Source organism: Corapipo altera, unplaced genomic scaffold (genome assembly GCF_003945725.1).
Source record: "Corapipo altera isolate COAL_440 unplaced genomic scaffold, ASM394572v1 69, whole genome shotgun sequence".
NCBI lineage: Eukaryota > Metazoa > Chordata > Aves > Passeriformes > Pipridae > Corapipo > Corapipo altera.
The window spans coordinates 372,824-391,692 of NW_020884908.1; the positions used below are offsets into that span (position 1 = coordinate 372,824).

The 18,869-nt window shown below is 37.9% G+C and overlaps 1 protein-coding gene across 15 annotated transcripts in view; it reads left to right on the forward strand.

Annotated features, from left to right (window-relative positions):
* The window catches only part of INPP4B (inositol polyphosphate-4-phosphatase type II B), a 374,654-nt gene that overhangs the window by 130,077 nt on the left and 225,708 nt on the right, over positions 1-18,869 (forward strand). Inside the window, exon 1 of one of the 15 annotated variants that reach the window (XM_027652913.1) lies at positions 14,359-14,400. The exons of 13 other annotated variants lie outside the window; for them this stretch is intronic. The gene's annotated coding sequence lies outside the window, so the exon portion shown is untranslated. Of the gene's footprint in view, positions 1-14,358; positions 14,401-18,869 lie in introns of those variants that run through there. One more of the 15 variants, XM_027652915.1, reaches the window with a different exon arrangement.

The following is an 18,869-nucleotide window of genomic DNA, read 5'->3' on the forward strand; positions in this document are numbered from 1 at the left end:
GAGTAGAATGGAAACTGTATTCTAGTACAAAAAAGGCTGCATTTCACACTTACTTGTCCAACAGTGGTGTGAGCTGCACTTGGCTCCAAGTTCAGGCCAGAGAAGAATATAGGGTTTTCTCCTTTGTTTCACAAACTATTGTACTAAGGGTGCAAGCTCTCCAGGCTGTTTTTAGTGTATTTATAATGTTTTCTTGTAGAATCAATCAAAATTCATATGATACTTATTTTATTAGCTCCTATCATTTAGCATAAGATTGGTCTTGGAACTAGCAAATGGAAACAAACCTTAATAAATTTTTATATGATCAAAGTAATTAATTCAAAATTTTAATACAAAAGCAAAAATTGGAAGAAAAGGCTAATATTCTTCTTTCAGCACTATAAGAATTGGTACCTCATAAGCAAAGTCTGTCTCTAGAAGAGGGAATGGTGGATATGGCTAGAAGAAACCTGCTTCAGGCTAGTGGATTTTTTTTCTCCTCTATATGGAAAGGAAATTTAAAAGGTAGTTTTATTGCATTCAGCAACACTGAGCCTTAAGGGGAATCCAAGTGAAATAAATGAGCTTTGGTTCATTTTTTATAACTTCTGTGACTGTGAAAGTACTTTTTTACTGTATGCAGTCCCAAAATAGCGTGTTCCATCTTGTCCTTGGTAGCCCTTGAAAATAGGGAACCATTACAGTAAGTAAGCTCTCTACAACCACCTGAAACAGGGGTGTCAGTCTCTTCTTCCAGGTACCAACTGATAGGACAAGAGGAGATGGCTACAAGTTGCACCAGGGCTGGTTTAGATTGGGTATCAAGAAAAATTTATTCACTCAAAGGGTTGACCAGCACTGAAACAGGCTGCCCAGGGAAGTGGTTGAGTCATCATCCGTGGAAGTATTTAAAAGATGTGTAGATGTGGCACTTGGGGGCTTGGTTTAATGGTGAGCTTGGCAGTGCTGGTGGAATGGTTGGACTTAATGATCTTAAAGGTCTTTTCCAACCTAAATGATTCCGTGATCTAAGTCTGTTTCGTTTTTTTTGCCTGGGTCAGAGAAATGTTCTCAGCTTTCTCATGAAGAATTGTGAATTGCACAGATTTTTCTTTCAGAAGTGATGAATTTCTCAGTTAGTTTACTTGTGTGCTTCCATTTTAAAGAAAGGATTCCCTTGTGTATAAAATACTGTGTGTGTTCCTGTCTGTGTCAGTGGGGAGTTCAAAAGAGTAACTCTAGAAGAAAGGAAACTTTGTTTCCTTAGCTTTAAAAATTCTGATATATTTATATTAAAAAAGCAAAACGCAAGATCCTGAGTTGTGGCAATCCCAGACATACCTACAGATTTGGTGGAGAGGTGATTGAGAGCAGCCCTGTGGAGAAAGACTTGGAGGGGATGGTTGATAAAAAACTCAACATGACCTGGAACACTACATCCAACTCTGGGGCCCCAGCGTAAGAAGGACATGGAATTGTTGCAGCAAGTTCAGAGGAGGCCACAAAGTTGATAAGAGGATGGGAGCACCTCCCCTGTGAAGGCAGGCTGAGAAAGTTTGGGCAATTCTGCCTGGAGAAGGTTGTGTGGAGACCTCATAGAAACTTTCCAGTATCTAAAGGGGCCTACAGGGAAGCTGGATAGGGACTCTTTGTCAGGAACTGTAATGATGGGACAAGGATTAATTGGTACAAATTGAAAGAGGGGAAATTTAGGTTGGATATATGGAAGAAATTATTTATTCTTTACTGTGAGGGTGGTGAGACACTGGAACAGGTTTCCCAAGGAGGTCGTGGTTTCTCCTACCCTGGTGGTGTTCAAAGCCAGGTTGGATAAGGCCTTGAGCAATCTGGTCTAGTGGGAGATGTCCTTGCCCATGGCACAGAGGATTGGGAGTAGATGATCTTTAATGTCCATTCCAACCCCTAAACATTCCATGATTGTGATATATTTATCTATCATAGTATGGTGAGTGGCGATTCTGTCCTGTTGTCTTTGGTTAGATGTCACTTAACATACCCCACTGATAACCTTGGACTGAAAAGAACAGACTAGATGCTGCTTTCAGTATTGCTCTTCATAAACACCTATTTAATGTAAGAAAAACAGAGGTAGAAGATTTGTGGTTGAGTCCTGAAAAATAGTTTGAGATGCTGAGCCTTCTCACAAGGCTTGGTTGGAAGAAACTATATTTAATTAGGATTTTAGTTTTCTGGTATGCATCTGAGTTGGAGACTTGAAACAGTTTTGAGTCTTGAACATTATATGTGTGACTTTAATACTGAGACCAGGAACCATCAAAACTCCTCTGATCTTACTCAGAGGCTTTTAGTATGATTTCAATACCAGTAAGGTATTAAATTGTTATAATAGACTATGGAGTTTTATTAGTTACTATTTTAAAGAAAATTGTTTGTTTTTAAATCAGTGTAGCACGTAATTTTAAAGTCTGTTGGTAGATGGAGTTGCTTACTGAAACTTAGTCTTTGTTGGCTAAATAAAGACGTGGTTGCCTAATGTATCTGAAGGATTGGTTGTAGCAATCTGGATGTGAATGCCTGTCCCTGGTGCCAGACACTGATGCTTGCTATTTCAGCTTTTCTGTAATACAGTTTTGTGCAATACTTGAAAATTACGATATGAAATAACAGAAATGAAAATTAAAATTGCTATACGGAAGAGAGCAAAACATAAAGTCCGTGATGTCAATTTTCCTGTTATTAAAAAAACTATTTAAAAATCCCAAACGTTCTTAGAAAACACATAGCAGATGACTGAGACTGTTATTAAAGAATGTTTTTGTAGTCTATAAAGCTACATTTATGTTATGATTGTGTTACTCCCCAGATCAAAGTTACAGAATAGATGACTAAAAAGAAGATTTCAGCTGTCTGAGGCTTTAAAAGACAGACAGGCAGTTCACTGCTGTTGCAAAATGTCATTCATTAAACACAGTAGGGGTATAATATTACAAATGAAATAAGAAATTTAAATTATTTAGTCGTGGAACAATGCCAAATTGCTTGTACTTTTTCTCCTATCATGAATGGCTATAAGGATATTACTGGCTGAATGTTTTCCAGGTTTTTTTTAGCAGACATAAAACTGCCATTTCAGGTCCTTCTCTTCTCCTGAGGCTCTCGCTTTGAAGACGGACACCTTCAGACAGGATAGTGTTAAAAACACTGAGCAGGTTTTGTTGGCTGAGTCTTTAGCCCCTCTGTGTGTCTGTCTTCTCCATTTTGAGCAAATCCCAGGCTTCAGCCTGTTGGGATTCACAGGTAGGCTGAAGTGGGGATGTTGAGGAAGCTCCAGAACTGAACATGGTGGGGCAGAAAAAGCTTGACTGTGCTGCACAATAAATACGCAAAGTTTGAATTGTGGGATGTACTGGACATGTTCTTGAATCCTTGAATCCTGCCAGCAGTGAAGGCATAACTAGTGCAATAATTTTCTTTGACTTTTCGGAGATGCTGAGCTAATGAGAAGCAGAAGCTTGGGAAGAAATAGTGGCCATTGGTTTAGATGAGCTCTTCTTCCCCTTCCCTCTGTCAACAGGCAATTCTTAAGGTCAGCCTTCACATGAGCTAATCAAGTGTGAGATTAAATCATTAGAAGCAGTGGCAGAGGCCATGAGATAAATGTCTTTTCTCTCTCTGTGCAACATCAGGTTCACTGTGAAGTGGTACACAAGGACCTTGCTGATTCGAAAGATACTGGTCAATAACCTGTTCATTTTGCACTGACTTAGTGTTCTGCCTGTCTCCCTTCAACTTCCAGAGGGGCAGAAGCTGAGTGATGTTGTTGAGTGCAAGTGGCATGGTGGCCTTTGAAATGCAGTATATAGAGTACCATGGCATGCTTTGGAAATTGCTTTTCTGAAGATGTAGGTCCTGTTTTGTTTGCAGATTCCTGTGCGTTGTTGGCAACTTCCCACGCTAAAGTAGTATGTCCTTCGAACTGTGTCAGTGTTAAAATCTTTAAATGAAAAAAAATTCACTTTTGTAGTATTTATTTGCTTAGGTATTAAAATTGAAATGCTTCACTTAGAGGAGTTTTAAATTTTGCTAGTAACTCTTCATCGATGGGTTGTGGTGTTTTTGTTGACCATAATATAAGTAATTAAGGTAAAATGGCCATAGAATTAGCAATTAGGTGAATTAAGAACTCCTATAATGAGGTGATTAAAGTGGTTGTTGCCTGCATATGACAGTCTGTCTGCTCCATTTTGTTTTGTCTGCCAGCAGTTTAGTAGCAAAGTTAAACTGCTCTTGTTGAAAGGTTCTAAAATACTGTTGTATGTGGGAAGAAATGAGAGAGATCCTTTACAATAAAGAGAAATTATTCAAAAAGACAAAACCAGTAAATCAAAGCTGTATTAGTTGAGTGTCCACTGATGGAATGTAGGGTGTTCTTATGCAAAACAGTGGGAATAAATTGCCAACTTCAAATGAAAATATTGCCTACTAGAAAGTAGGATTTTTTTTCTCATCTTTTTGGAAGGTGTGACATAAACTTGTGCCAGAATAAGTAAAAACTTGTAAGCTTCAGTTTTTCAATATGTTTCCCTGTGTTTCTGTAATTTGGAGACTTGGCTCAGTCTGCTATTATACCTCTTGGGTTAAGAGTATGCAAAGCCCACAAATATTCATACACTTTGGTGAACCACATGTCTTTTTTTGCTTTTAAATTGGCAAGTTTGCACTAAATGAGATATTTCTTGGTCAACTTCCTTGGTTCTGGGGAAGGTTTTAAAGCTAAGGTGGAGCCTTGGAATTTACAGATGTTTTGAATCAGCTAAGGTTAGCAATTACCCTTCATGGTTTATTCAAGGTACCACAGCTTTTATATCTGTAATATGTGTGATCCACTGTAACTGGTCATACTGATCAAATGTTAGTGGTTTGTGAAGGTTTTGGTGGTACTGCTTTTAGTGATACAGAAGAAGAATGAAAAGATGGAGTTCTCCACGTGTGTGGGTAATTAAGTTCTTTTCCATCGTCCTACAAAACATCTTTTCTTCATTGCTGCTGTTTACTCAGAGGACATGGAAGGACATTGCAAGGAATGACTACCTGTATTTTATATTTGCTCACTGCTTTGTGTTGTAGCATTTTGGTTGTTGGCTGGGGGATTAAAACTGCACCCTTTTGTGCCATTCAGAACTGGAAGCAGGAAATGTGGCACTATGGAGACTGAAAACCGCATGCTGAGGTAGGGTTGCTCAAATTGTCTTATTAGTATTTAAGCTTAGATTTTGGAACCGGAAACTTTTCTTAAAACAAGTCGGTAAGATAGCCTTATAGATATGGCTACTGTTTTTACTGAGACTTGAGGGTTCCAGGTCCATGTAAGACTTCCACTGAACTACCCCTACTGAAAAATTGTGTATTAGTGGAAATCTGGTCTTGAAACCTCATGTTAGTGAGTTGTTTAAAATGTCTTTAAAAAAAAACCTCAAACAAACCAAAACCCCAAAAACCCAAAAAACCCTCCCCCAACAACCCTGAGTAACACTCCCTCTCCCCCCAACCTTGAAAGCCTGTTTGTTGTCCAAGATTCATCTGTTCAACTAGTGGAAGTTTAGTTATCTTTATTATGGTCTCAGTTTGTACTGCACTGTATTGTCACATTTCTGAAGTGTTCTATTTAGATTGAAGTCATAGCCAAAGGGAGGCTTAATTATGTAAATCTTGTCTGAACCACTGTTCAAACCTTTAGAGGAATTACTGCTTGGGTGTGTCCATAAATACAATTAAAATTCAGGGCTTTCTAAAGACCAGAGACCATTTGTATAAGAACCATTTCCTTTTTCTCCCCTTATTTTTCTTTTAGATAGACTTAGCTGATACAGAGACAGAAATCTTGTTAAGCCAAGTCTCAATTAAATTGTCTTTCTTAATTCTTTTATTTCCTCTTTTTACCTATTTTTGATGCTTAAGAAATGCTCTTCTTTTGATGTTTAAGAAAGCACGGGAAGAGTTTTAATGTTAGAGATGAGTATTATTTTATTTGACTACATGAGGAAAATGGAGGTGTTTTGTTTTTTGTGGCTTCGTGTATAAATTTAATTGGATAATGATTTTGTCTTCTTGAGTAAAGCTAGGCATTGCAACTCTCTCCAGGAAAAGGCAGCAGAAGGTACATTGACCTGCTTTACACAGGGTGCTCGTAACCATAGAGGGGCAGAAATCAGACACTGAATGTAGAAAATACCAAACAACAAAATGAGCTTTGTTTGGTTCCGACATTATCAGGTGTCTTAGATTCCAGTTGGCTTCCTCAGCGTTGCAAAGGTGCAAGCAATGTCCTGGTGTCTTGCTGGATGGGGTGAGAGTAACCCTGTAATAAGGAATTATGTGTTACAAGCAGCTTACTGAGGTGGAGTAGTTTATTTTGATAGCTGGTTTACATAGCCTTGAAAAAAGAAAACTACTGGATTAGATTCAGCCCTTAGTGACTTCAATAATGCAAGTTAGTAGAAGTCTTTGTTGGCAGAAAGTGACTCTGTTAATGCCTTCACAACAACTGAAGTTATAAAAGGAAGAAAATTGCTTTATGTATTGAAAAGTGTAGAATAGCTAATGGTATAAGATTATAATTTCTTTCCGTCTCCATCTTATAAGGATTTTTACAGCAAAATAGCAGTCTGTGTTGTAACAGTGATTCTACTAAATGTGGGACTTACAACTTGATCCAAAACTTGAACTTTGAATTTGTTCTTAATGTAATTCCTGAGTCACTGATGAATTGTGAGGGACCTATTTGACCCACAGATGTTTGTTTATTGTGTCGTGGTCGCTTGTGACAAAAGGTATGGAGTCGTCAGCTGAAAAACCTGGAACAAACCATCGTATTTCTCACTATGCCCTAAGATTCTGTGCTTCTTAATGCACCCTCTTGGGACTTTTTTATTTTAAAGGATTTTCAAAGCTCAATGTCAGTGTCAAGTTAGGCCTGCTAGACATGGTTTATTACTTCATCATTGGGTTTATAGACACTATAACTGTAGAAATACAGCTTTTAATGCACAAGAGAAATAGTTTATATTCTCAAGCAAACGTGGTCTAAACCCATGTTTTGGAACAAGTCATTACAAAAGTGTTGAAACTGATTTTCTTATTTTTACTTCCCTTTTTTTTTGCCTCTCTAAATGCAGTCTTCATGAAAGAGATGAAAAATGAAGGTTTGATTTCCTATTTTTGTTAACTGCAGCGGAGCTGGGAGTCCAGCCAATGCAGGCATGCAGATTATCCAGAGTTAGAGGCATCTGGGAAGAAGACTTCAAATGACCATTTTGAACTTTCTTTTTTTAGATTTGTTTCTCAAAGTACTTTGAAGCTTTTAAATAGTATTATTTCAGTTGAGTAAAATCAAACCTGGGGCCAGGGGTGAGATGATACCATTGTAAAAAAAGTGAAGAAGATTTTTAGATTACTTGTTTATCTGCAGTCACACCTCCTTAGCATTTATAGTTTTCAAAGGTTTTATGCTCTTTTAAGAGATATTTGTTGCAAGACTGACTCTTGTAGTGTGACAGCAGTGTCAGGGCACCAGGAATTTGAAGCTTTTTGGAACTGTACAGTCAATTGTACGGAAAAATCCTCTTCACCAAGTAGTATTTCGAATGCAGAAATACTTTCTTTTTTAAATGACAGAGAATTACAATTCTTGAGTCTTCCAGTCAAATACTTTTTTTCCCTTTTGTCTTCTTGTTCTTAATATTTGGACTCTTTCATATGTGTGCCAAGCATATTTTGGCACAAGTATTTACCTTTTGTCTATTTTTTTTTCTTAAAGTTCCATGCTGTATATTCCAATGAGACTGATTATTTTCCAGTGTTAAAGGCGGGAGAAGGGGTGCCGCTCATCCAGAGCTTAGGACTGATTTTTCAATTATGTCTTTAGAAAAGGAAAGGAAATTTGCTTGGTGTGGCAATAAATGTTTAATGATACTATGATAGAAGGTGGAGGCTCATATAGACCAAATGTCACTACACATTTTGAGTATCTTTCACACTTAGGGATTTTTCAGAATAAAAAGACGATCTTTAAAGAGTAGCTTAAAATCCATCATATAAGGTGGTGAAGGTATTCTTGATATAACTTTAAAGACTATATGAAAAAGGATGGACAAATAAGTTTAAAAATATCTCAAGGATATTTTAGATGTAGTTTTTGGATAATTTCTATGTGATTTATATAATAATTCAATGTAAAGTACTTGACTATAATTATAAAACTTTTTTTTTCCCCCCAGGTGTATATCTGGTCATAAAACTCAAACACTTCAGCTTGTAGCTTCTCTTTCAAATTGTTTGAATTTGACTTTTTTGTCTGATTATACTCCTGTGAGTCACTGGATAATCATCTACAGTTCACTCATGGATGTTCTATTTAATTCTCCTTTATTGTTGTTTTATTGTCGTGATGATTTTCAAAGCAATTCCCATCTCAGCTCTGATGGGCTGATGATCTTTTAAGAGAAAGGGTGTATCCCTTGAAGGAAAGAGCAGTATATTTGGGACCAAGAGAAGAGGGAGATGAAGTGAAAAGATCCAGTTTAATAGTAGGAAAACAGTAAGAGGAATAAAACTGAAAGTTTTATGAATGGTTGAAAATGATTTCTCCAGGGCAGACAACTGCTTTAAGGGGCGTGAAAGGAAGCTTTCACTGTTGTTGTAGCCCTGAAGAGTGATAAATGTCCCACTTACTTATCACCCAAATCATTCAGCTTCCATAATAGTGCAATGCGTTTGATACTTATATTTGAATTCTTGCCATTATTCATAATCTTTAAGCAATAGTTCTTACCAAGTACATTTTTATTTGAGGATCTATTCCCACAGGTGTGTTTTCCTACATGTAGTCAAGCTGGGTTTCTTTTTATTTCTGATTCATGCATCTTAGGTCTTTAATTTCCACTGAACTTTAGTTTCTAGCCTCTTACGTTGGAAACAGTGCTCCCACTTGTGTTCTGTATTAGCTCTCTTATGGGTCTGAGTGCAAGAAGTATTTCTGTGAGGTCTGTCAGTTTTTTCACAGCTGAAAACTTTGCAAGTACTGTCATCATCTTTGTATCCCAAGGTGAGTTGATCTGTAAAGGTGAGATTTCAGCCTGAAATTATAAAGAAACGTATGAGTCATGTGTTGAAAACAGGGGAAAGTAAAGGGAGGAGGAGGTGGGACACAGTAAAAGTGATGAAATGTGACGTCCGTGTGACCCAGCACTGCAAGTGCAATAGAGAATTTTAGCAACACTTTACAAAGCTTTAGCACTAACGTAGCCACTTGGTTAGAAATGGATGACCTGTTTTTCTGACCTCTGTGCAGCAGAATAGTCTTCCTGCCTCACACCCAGGGGAACAGCAGCAGACAGGGTTTCACTGAGAAGCAGAGCTCAGTAGTGCCTCTCCTGGAACCTAAATTTCAGATTGATGTTGCTTGTCTTAACAATGAGTTTCATCGTGGCAAATCCCCAAAGTCAGTAAAGATGATATTGCAGTTCTGAAATTTCTTTTGGTTGCAGAAATGGGCAAAGGTCACCTCCCTGCAGTATGTCCACAACTGCAGAGAAACCTTAATTGCTTCAGCAGAGTGCAATGGTTAACAGTCTTCTTGTAAAACTATGTAGGGAGCTTGGTAACTGCAGTGTCACGGCAGGTTAGTGGAAGAATTAGGTCAAGTTTTCAGTGTTTGACTCTCTGGGGACTTCATATACATGGTGTCCAAAACTCCTGTGGCTGATGGTGTAGAAAATGACAATTTTTAATAACAAAACACCATCACAATGGTTTGGGGTTTATTTTCTTATAGGGTTTTTTTTTGTTTGGTTTGAGATAAGGAACAAGACAGTTTCACAGTTCACCTGCTTCATGTGTGCATCCATGCTCTGATTCAGGAAAAAGCTCTACAACAGTACTTTTAATATGTGTGTGTGTGTATGTGTTTCAGTTGTTTTCCTGTTCAAGTTGAATTAATTGGTAGGATGTATTAATACTTGCTTGCATAAGGAATGCATGATTTTGATATGCTTTTAGAATGGATTTGTTAGTTATTTGTTGGATTAAATCTTTAATATTTAATATGTTAATCTATGGCTGCAGTTGAGTATTGTCCTAGATCAGTACAGCTTCTCTGAGTTGTAGGTGTATTTAGAGATTATCCATTTCTTAAAACTATTGGTATTATTTTAATGTGTGTACAGTTATTTGTCACATTCTCCTGCAAGATGAGAAGATTTGTCTACGTATCACAGAAAACTCTGTGTATTATCTTACATAAAACTACCTGAACAGTTATTCTGCAACCGTCCCCAAACATAAAACGTACTACTAGGTTCTTTCATATAATTTTCATTTGAAGAAGGATCTGGAAGTAGTTTACAGCAATGGGTGAATAGAATTTCACACCAGTTTTTCCAGATGGGAGATAGTGGATTTCAAGTTATGATGCTCAAGTAATATAAACAGCATTTTCCCTGATGAAACTGGCAGCAAAAGAAAAAACCCCAAACATTAGAGGTAAGGTAGTATTATGAGAACTGAATCTATTATTGGCAAGATACAAGACTAACTTCTTAGTATTCTAAATAAATGGATTTACTCACCAATTGCCTTTTATTAGAGTTAAAACTTTAATTGTTTGAGTTCTGACTATGTTTCATCAGTGATGTCTCTGAAGAGGAAAACCTGAAAATTCTGCCTTGGAAGGTGGAGTGTAGTAACTCAAAATGCTGAACTGAATAAGCTAAACCTTCCTGAAAGACTATTAGGCTGAGCAGACCTTAGGATTGAGTGTCTAAATGTATGTGTTCACAACCAGTTTGTTGTAGATCTAACTTCTGCTAAATTTGAAATGCAGAACTCAACCATATTTATTCTTTTTTTCAGAATTTCACATTTATTTGAGAAACCTTATGCTTCCTGGAAGATAGAAGCCAGATTGGCTGACTTCACATATTTTGTTCAGGATTATAGGATAAACTTTAGAGAAGCCTCTCATTTGATACTGTACTGAGCACAAAAGTATCTTATTGAGTTGTTAAGCTGGGACTTTGGGAAACATTAGATACTTATATACAAAAGTAGGTCATAGTTCCTTGTGTTTTCAGGCCCATTTTCCGTGGTGGTTTGTTAGTAGCATTACCACCAGATTCCATATGCTTCGTGTGGGCTGTGAGGTCATGCTGAAACTGGGAAAGGATTTTCTTTTTATTAAACTCATAGGCTAGTTTTTGTTATAGTTCACACAGGTATCAGTTTCAGTCATTTGAAAGACTGAGATCAAGTATAAGAAAGAAAAGCAGCAGTGTTTTTTCTTCTTTTTTCCTGTTTACTTATCAGAAGTTAAGATGAACCATCCGGCACACACTTCTCATTCAGAACTAGAAGTGTCCTTAGTTTTATGTGGTTTCCTGCCTGAGGAGGATGAGAATATTTACACTGGTGCTGAACTTAATTTATGAACTAGTGAGACACCTGCAGTTCATTCAGTTTTGCTTTCCTGTGTGCTTGCTGTGGGGTACTATTGGCTGCTGTTGTTCAAATATTCAGTAATTTGGAGTGCTCTCTTCATGGTTGTGCTCCATTCCGTCTTTGAAGTGTGCAGTATTAGCAAAAATTTAATCCAATTCTTGTGCTAAACCTCAATGTGGAATCTACAGTGGTTTGTTGAGACATAAGAGACTTCCTCCTCTTATGTGAAAAGGAACAGCCCATTTGGTGGGAAGATTAGACCTCACTGCTTTGGACTGAAAAGGAGTTATATCAGGAAATTGAAAAAAAGTTACTTCTTTTGAAAGCATCAGCTGGATTTTTATAATAAATCTTGTTTTTTGAATTGTAAAGAGATACTGTATTTCTAAATTCTGATTTCTGCTGTGAGCCTGACTTATGTGGACTTTTTTCACCTCTTGTGAACCTATCAAAATAATAATTAAGACGAAGAAAGAACCAGATCTATGTTTCTGCAGACTAGTTGGATAATTTTTGTGTGGGTGTACCGAGTATGCCTTTCTTAAGTGTAAAGTGTGGTAGGGCTGGTAAGGCTGATGAGAATGTAAGAGGAGACAATGTAGGTATAATTATTGTACCTGTTTTACTTGGAATTGTTATTTCTTGGAAATGTTACTTCTATGACTTTTTTTTTAAAAGACTAACCTGACAGAATTTATAAATGAAATTAAAGGATACACTGTTTAACCTCAATTAATGAATTAATGGAAAATGACTTGTCAGACTCTTGTTTGATTTTTGTTTATTTGGTTTTTTGGGTTTTGTTTTTGGTTTTTATTTTTTCCTCAGAGTTTACAGTTTTATTCAGTGAAAGTCTGCATAAGTTTTGGCGGTTTGTACTTGAGTTGTGTTTTCGTCTTCAAAAATGTAAAAGAGTCTTAGAGACTGTGGTAAAAAAGCGCCAGAGCAACAGCTTGGAACACAAGTGGGCTTAAAACAGATGAATGGCACCTCTAAAAGCTGATATCAGTTGAGTGTTCATAGAATGGACATACTGGTAATGGGAATCTGCTGGTTTTAGCCCCTGTGGTTTTCAAGGTCTTAAGTGTTTCAAAGACATCTTGTAGGTGTCAATCTTTTATTGGTCCAAGTCTCTTTAGAAGGAGGGCTTCTCTTCAGGCCTACTGTGGGATATCACTTGGATCCCTCTATAGCAGTGGCAGTGATTCAGCTCCAAGATTTTGAGCAAGCAGAAGGACTTCTTTTCACTCCTCTCATCCTTAGATAACAGTGAAAGTATGTAATATTGTTGATAAAGCTTCCTGCGGGGGAGACAGGTGTTAGTCTAAATGGAAAAATTAGAGATTTTAGGGATACTAAAGGAATGCGATCTGTGACATCTGTGAGCTAATTGGAAGGAAGACTGGTAGTACAGCAAGTCTTTATGACTGAAATCTAATAGTCTCTGATTTGATGGCTTTGTAGAAGTTGATTCCTGTGCGACACAAGGTGCTTGATGAGCCAGCAACTGTTTGGTATCATGTCTTTGTAGCATTACAGCAGTGTGCTTGTTAAGTGGGACATAGCACATGAAAAGGGACTTGGTTAAAAATATTTGTAGACTTCTTGCTCTTTGAGACAGATCTGGGTTCTGCTGTCCTCGCAGCTGAACGTGTGGCTGTGATTTCACATCCAGTGATAAATTGTTTGAATGAGGTCTGAAACATCTTTTGTGCAGTTGTTCTGAAACACTGCTGTCACTAGGCACTTAACCCAACTGAGCTGTGCTGATGATATTGCCTGTAGTGATTGCTTTGTCAAGAGCAGAAGTTGTCAAGGATTTTAGAAGAAAACCTCCAGGTATTGCAAAAATTAGCCAGAGTCTCAAACTGGTTGTCTGAAGCAGAGCCTTGTTGCTTAAGTAGTTCGCTCAGAGCATTTACCTTCTTAGACTCTAGTAAAGGTTGTTGATAATCTTGATAGCTGTCCTTATGAAATAATAGGATAACCTGAATTCTTTCTCTACTGGTTTGAGTAAGAACTCTGGTTTCTGTTTGCTGCACTTCTACTATTTTAAGCCGCTTCTTCGTTTTTGGACATCATCAGTAGCATGGGCACAGTTCCAGAGGGCAATCTGGAAACTGAAATGAGGTTATAGTTACTTTCTGGACTGAGCTTGGATTTGAATGCTTTCTATTGATTACACCATTCAAAGTCTTGTGGAATTTTTTTTTTTTCCATTTGAAGGTGCTGGTTTTATTCTAACATCTAAAGTTTAAGCGAAATAAAATGTATTATGGCTCATTCTATAGGAATTACAGAATTTTGGTTCTATATTGTGAGGCATTTCTAAATAGAAGAGAAGTGCAGTTTGTCATGGAGGATCTGGAGAGCTGTCATTCCAAATATTGCACGGAAAATTATCTTAAATTATTATAAAAACTTAAGTGCTTCACCACTGTAGGTGGCATTTGAATGTACTACCTGGCGTTTAGTTCTACTGCTAAGAATGCCCTGTGATCCTTTATCTTTAATCATACCTGTCTTTCTTTTTTTTCATCTCTCAATCAAAGTCTTAGCACTGCAACATAATGGAACCATGTGATCGTCAAGTTAAGCACTGGCATTGTGTTCTCTTGAAGTTAATTGTTGTTTTATGCAAATGTTTTGGCAGTTCCTAAAGTTAATATGGTGATTATTTCCTGATGAAAAACAGGTGAAACCAAAAGCAGATTGCAGGCTCACATTACCTTGCACCAAAGTGAAACTGTATATCTGTTCAACTTGCAGTGAGGCAGATGTTCTTTGGATTTTCAACAACATCTCACAGGCACCAGGATTAAGTACTTTTTTTTTTTTGCAGGGTCCAATGTCACTGAAGCAGCTGTGACTGCATTGTGTATTCAGAAACTGCTGGCAGCATGGTGGAATAGAGGTGGTGATAATTGCAGCAGGGAGTACAAGGTGTTGGACAAGGGTTTTTGACTGTTCTTGGGCTTCTGTTTTGTTTACTTGGTGCTATTTTTTTTTTCATGTTGTTTGCCCGGAAAAGTTTGCTTGACCTACTTCAAGGGCATCAGTTAATTGATGATGGTCTTTTAATAGAATATTTTGATCTTTACTGAACTTGAAATGCATAGCTTTAAAGCCTATCATATCTAAGTTGAAAGGACACATTTAACTGGAATGCCAAATTGAAATTTTAATGGGAAAGAAGCCAGGAAATGAAGAATTAAAGTTCTGATGTGGCCTAAATTGAGAATCCTATATGCTTTGTGTCTGTGCAATCCTTTTCACTAAGGAATTAATTTCTTGTTTATTCTTTGCTGAAAAAACATGTTTTTGAACTAGTGTTTTCACTTCAAAAAACAGGCATTTCTAAGAGGTGTGAGAAAACTATTAACATATGAACAGAGAATATAAATAATATTTTTTCATGACCTTACTCTAAGCTTGAAATAATACTGATTTATCATCATGTCTTTTTAACTAGTGGTTTAAATCCATGGGTGAAGCCATGCAGTGTAGTGAGCAGTTGGACACTATGTTGCTGTTAAAGGAAAATTAAGTCATCACGCTCCTTGGATTCTCCCTTGGTCCCAGTAGTGTGGTTCTATGCCCACCACTGTGGTTCTCCTGATGATTCTGGAATTGATTCACTTCACTAAGCCAGCAGAAAAATACGTGACTGGGTTAGTTGTCTTCAGGCTAATACTTGATGTTGCTGATGGGGAGTCTCACAGAGCAAATACCAGAATGATCCTAAGAAGTGTGTGGCGGGGAAGGTTGGTAGTACAGGGGGAGGACACTACTATTTGGGAGGACAGGAAAACAAGATGCTGTGATACACCCACCTATGGATGGTAATGAGACTAAATTTATTGGATTTTGTTGTAAGCTGCTCCAAAATCTCTCATTCCAAATAAATCTCTGGCATCCCTGGTTCAAGAGCCTGTAAATCATGCTAGGGTTTCTTTTAGAACATTAACAGTGAGACCTTTAAAGAGATAAAATCATAAAAGCATAGAGTGTTTTGGGTTGGAAGTGACCTTAAAGCTCATCTAGGTCCAACTCCCCTGCCATGGGCAGGGACATTTTGCACTAGGCCAGGTTGCACAGAGCCCCATCAACATGGCCTTGAAAAACAAAAATGTGAAAATATATCAAGTACTAGATATTAGATTGCATCATAGAGTAACTAGACTTGCTTTTATTGGTCTTAAACACAATTTAACTGTAGTTTTTTTGAATTTGTGTAGTGATTTTTTTGAGTTGGGTGTGGTTTTGGAGTTTGAAGCTGGGAGTTTTGGCACTCTTACAAGTATAAGCTGGAGTTTTGGCTCTGGAAGAGTTATAGAATTGGTGCTTTTGGTGTTGTGGTAAAATAGGTACTAAAAGAAAAACCAAAATGACTTGGTAGAAAATTTAGTGGCTTCAAGGGTTGCTGTCACTTACTTTCAGTCACCCAATAATCATAGAAACAAGTCTGTAGGAAGTATTGTATTATTGCAAAGTGTGTGTGTGTAAATGTTCGCACTTCACAGAATTTGATGTGCTGTAGCTTGATTGCTCTTTTTACATCTTCCTTGTTTTAATAGGATAATTTTTCTCCAAGCACAACATACTATACAGACCAAAGCAGTTTTCTTATTTCATTATATATGATCCATCTTCATAGAAACCATGGCCTTCAATAAAACTAATAATAAAAAAATAAATGTCCCTGTACAATAATTTTCATGAGAAAAAATGCCGTTGAAACTTCTTAGCTACAGCCAAACTGATGGACTTTGTAATGGACTGATCTGGGAAGTGCCCAAATTTAACCTCTAAGTCCTTGAGGGGTGTTGCTCCTGGGTATGTTCTGAACTGTTTCTGCATGAAGGAAACATCTCCTACAGGTTGGATGTTGACCTTTTCTTCCTGCTGCAGCCTGTTTACCCAACATAAAGGAGGAGTGGTGGGAATAAGAGACTTATCCTAGAATTGGCTGTCACCATGTGGTATTGGAATATAGCTTGTCTGACTTCTCACTGATCTGAAAATGAGAGTGAGCTTATTTGTTGATCTTATATATGAGAATTTAGTCTTTTTTTTTTTTTTTCCATGGAATAGGGTGTTTGGGGATTTGTGCTTTATGAGGCCAGAACTGGGTCAAAACTAATACTTAGAATGGAGGGAGGCTAAAGGCTTAACAGGAGTTTTGTATCCAGTGATGCAGAAGCAGCATGATCTCAGTATGACAGAACTTTATACTTAGCAAGCCATATCAGGTTGTTTAACCCAGAGTAGAAATGCCTAATGGGACCTTTTACTTATCTTTTCACAAGTTTTACATAGTTGGTCTTTGACAATTGCTTAACAGCAGCAAATTCTGTCATTCACCTTTGATTCTGGTGGTTTTATTCCTAGTAACTTTTTGTTGGTAAACAAAACTTAGAGGAGATGTTGATACACAATTGTTGGTCTGTTTCCTTACCACTGTCTTGTACTGTAATGTTATGTATAATAAATAATCTTTCAGAACAACACTGTCTTTTTATGGTCTTTGCAAACTGGTGAAACTGGTTTATGTGTTAAAGCCATGACAGTGATAATAATTTCAGCAACTTAAGTCTTGTGGTTCAGGCACGGTTTGTTTCAGTTTATGTACTGAAGAAAGGTGATTTCACAGGGCAATTACTGTGTAAAACACACAATTTTTTCCTGGCAAAATGAAGACGTTGTAATTATAATTGTGTATCAAGTAACTTACAGGCATTACGTCAAAGTGAGGGGTTTATATAGGTCAGCATAGCTTCATTTAAGGCTGAAATTCTGGTGCACCCAAAGAATTGGTAATGAATGACCTCTCGAAGTTTAAGTAGTGCTTGGCACTGCTCTCAGGAAGGTTTATCAGCAATTTGTGCAGAGCCAAGAGAGCAGCTGGAAGGAGCCCAGCACAGCTGCCTGCAGTTGCTTGTACATGACAGCCTGTCTTCAGGCATGGTGCAAGGTTCTGTCTGTACTGGAAACCTGGGGAACTTCAAATACTTGGGCTATTTAAACTGTGGGCTTTTTGTGCTGGTGTGCTGGATAGTAATTGCAATAGGCACCAGTAACTCTCTTCCTGTTAGATCCAGCTCTGTAATGCTACTGTGCTGCTCCAGAGCTTTATCTGAAAGAAGACCCTAAGTCAGAAAAGTGCTAAAGCCATTTGTCTGTCTCTTCTGCCCTCCTCTGCCAGTAAGGGTGTGGCTCCGTGTTCTTTTTCCTTGGAAAGTCGTGCTGTTAATACAGATCCTGCCCTTTGCTAGTGTTTGCTGCCTCGTTACTTGTACTGATGGTGCTGCTTGTAGGGACACCCTATACTTACTGTAGTTCTGATTAGCCACAAAGTCACTGTCAAGTGCTGGAAGGAGTTTGTTCCTTCTCACATAGAATGACTTCAGCTGAGAATCTGGAGCATATGCACTTTCATCTGTGTTAGGACATGCCCATAAGGTGCATTTCCTGTGGGAGAGTTTGTACTTGAACTTACCCATGCCCTGTTATCTAATTGTGCTCCAGCATCCCTGTTCAGACACTGCTACTTCAGACTGTGCTTTCTGCTGAGCACAGGGTGTGCAAGGCATGGCTGGTGTTGTTTAACAGGATGGCTCTGCTGTTACTTCTGCTGCTCTCTGAGGTGGAGGTGGGGTGTTCTCCTTGGTGGTGTTACGTGGTTGTGAGGCTTTAGCACCACACTGTGAAGCTGCTGAGGTTTTTGCAGTTACTCTTGCTATTTATATTCTGGTTGCCTGTCATGCAAGGTTCTTTGGCTGCATCCAAAGAGTCTGTTGTCTGTGTTATTCATCAGTTTGGAACAAAAGTCTCCTTAAGCAGCTCAGAGGTAAAACACCCATCTCCAGCCTTCACTTTCTTATACTCGCGTAAGATAAGTTTTCATTCTAAATGTAAAATGTGGGTGTATGTTTTAATGATAAACTTGTTATAGAAGTCACATTTCACAACATCTACTGTACTTTGAGTTATTAAGCTTAACTTTTCAGGTAATTTTGTTGCCTTCACAAGTGGCAAGATGGTAAAATTTATGTTCTGCATTAAACATTTTACATCAGGGCTGAATGGTGCAATTAGTTATGTAACCATTACCTGTGGTTAATAAAGGGAGCCCAAATTAAATACTGTTTAAATTAGCGTGTGGGGTTTGGGGGTGTTTTTACAGCTTGCTGCATTGGATGTTGTCAGGTTCAAATGCAAATGGCATTGACACTAAACTAGGTTGTTAAAGTGGCAGCAGTTTCTGGGGAACATACGAACCACCAGAGTTTCTGCTGCTTTCTGGGACTATGAGTGAGCTGGGTTTGGTAGGAGCCCAGGGAGAGGAGGATGCCACAACCACTCTACCAGTGGAAGGTGTTGAGGAGAACTGTCATATAACAGGCTCATCC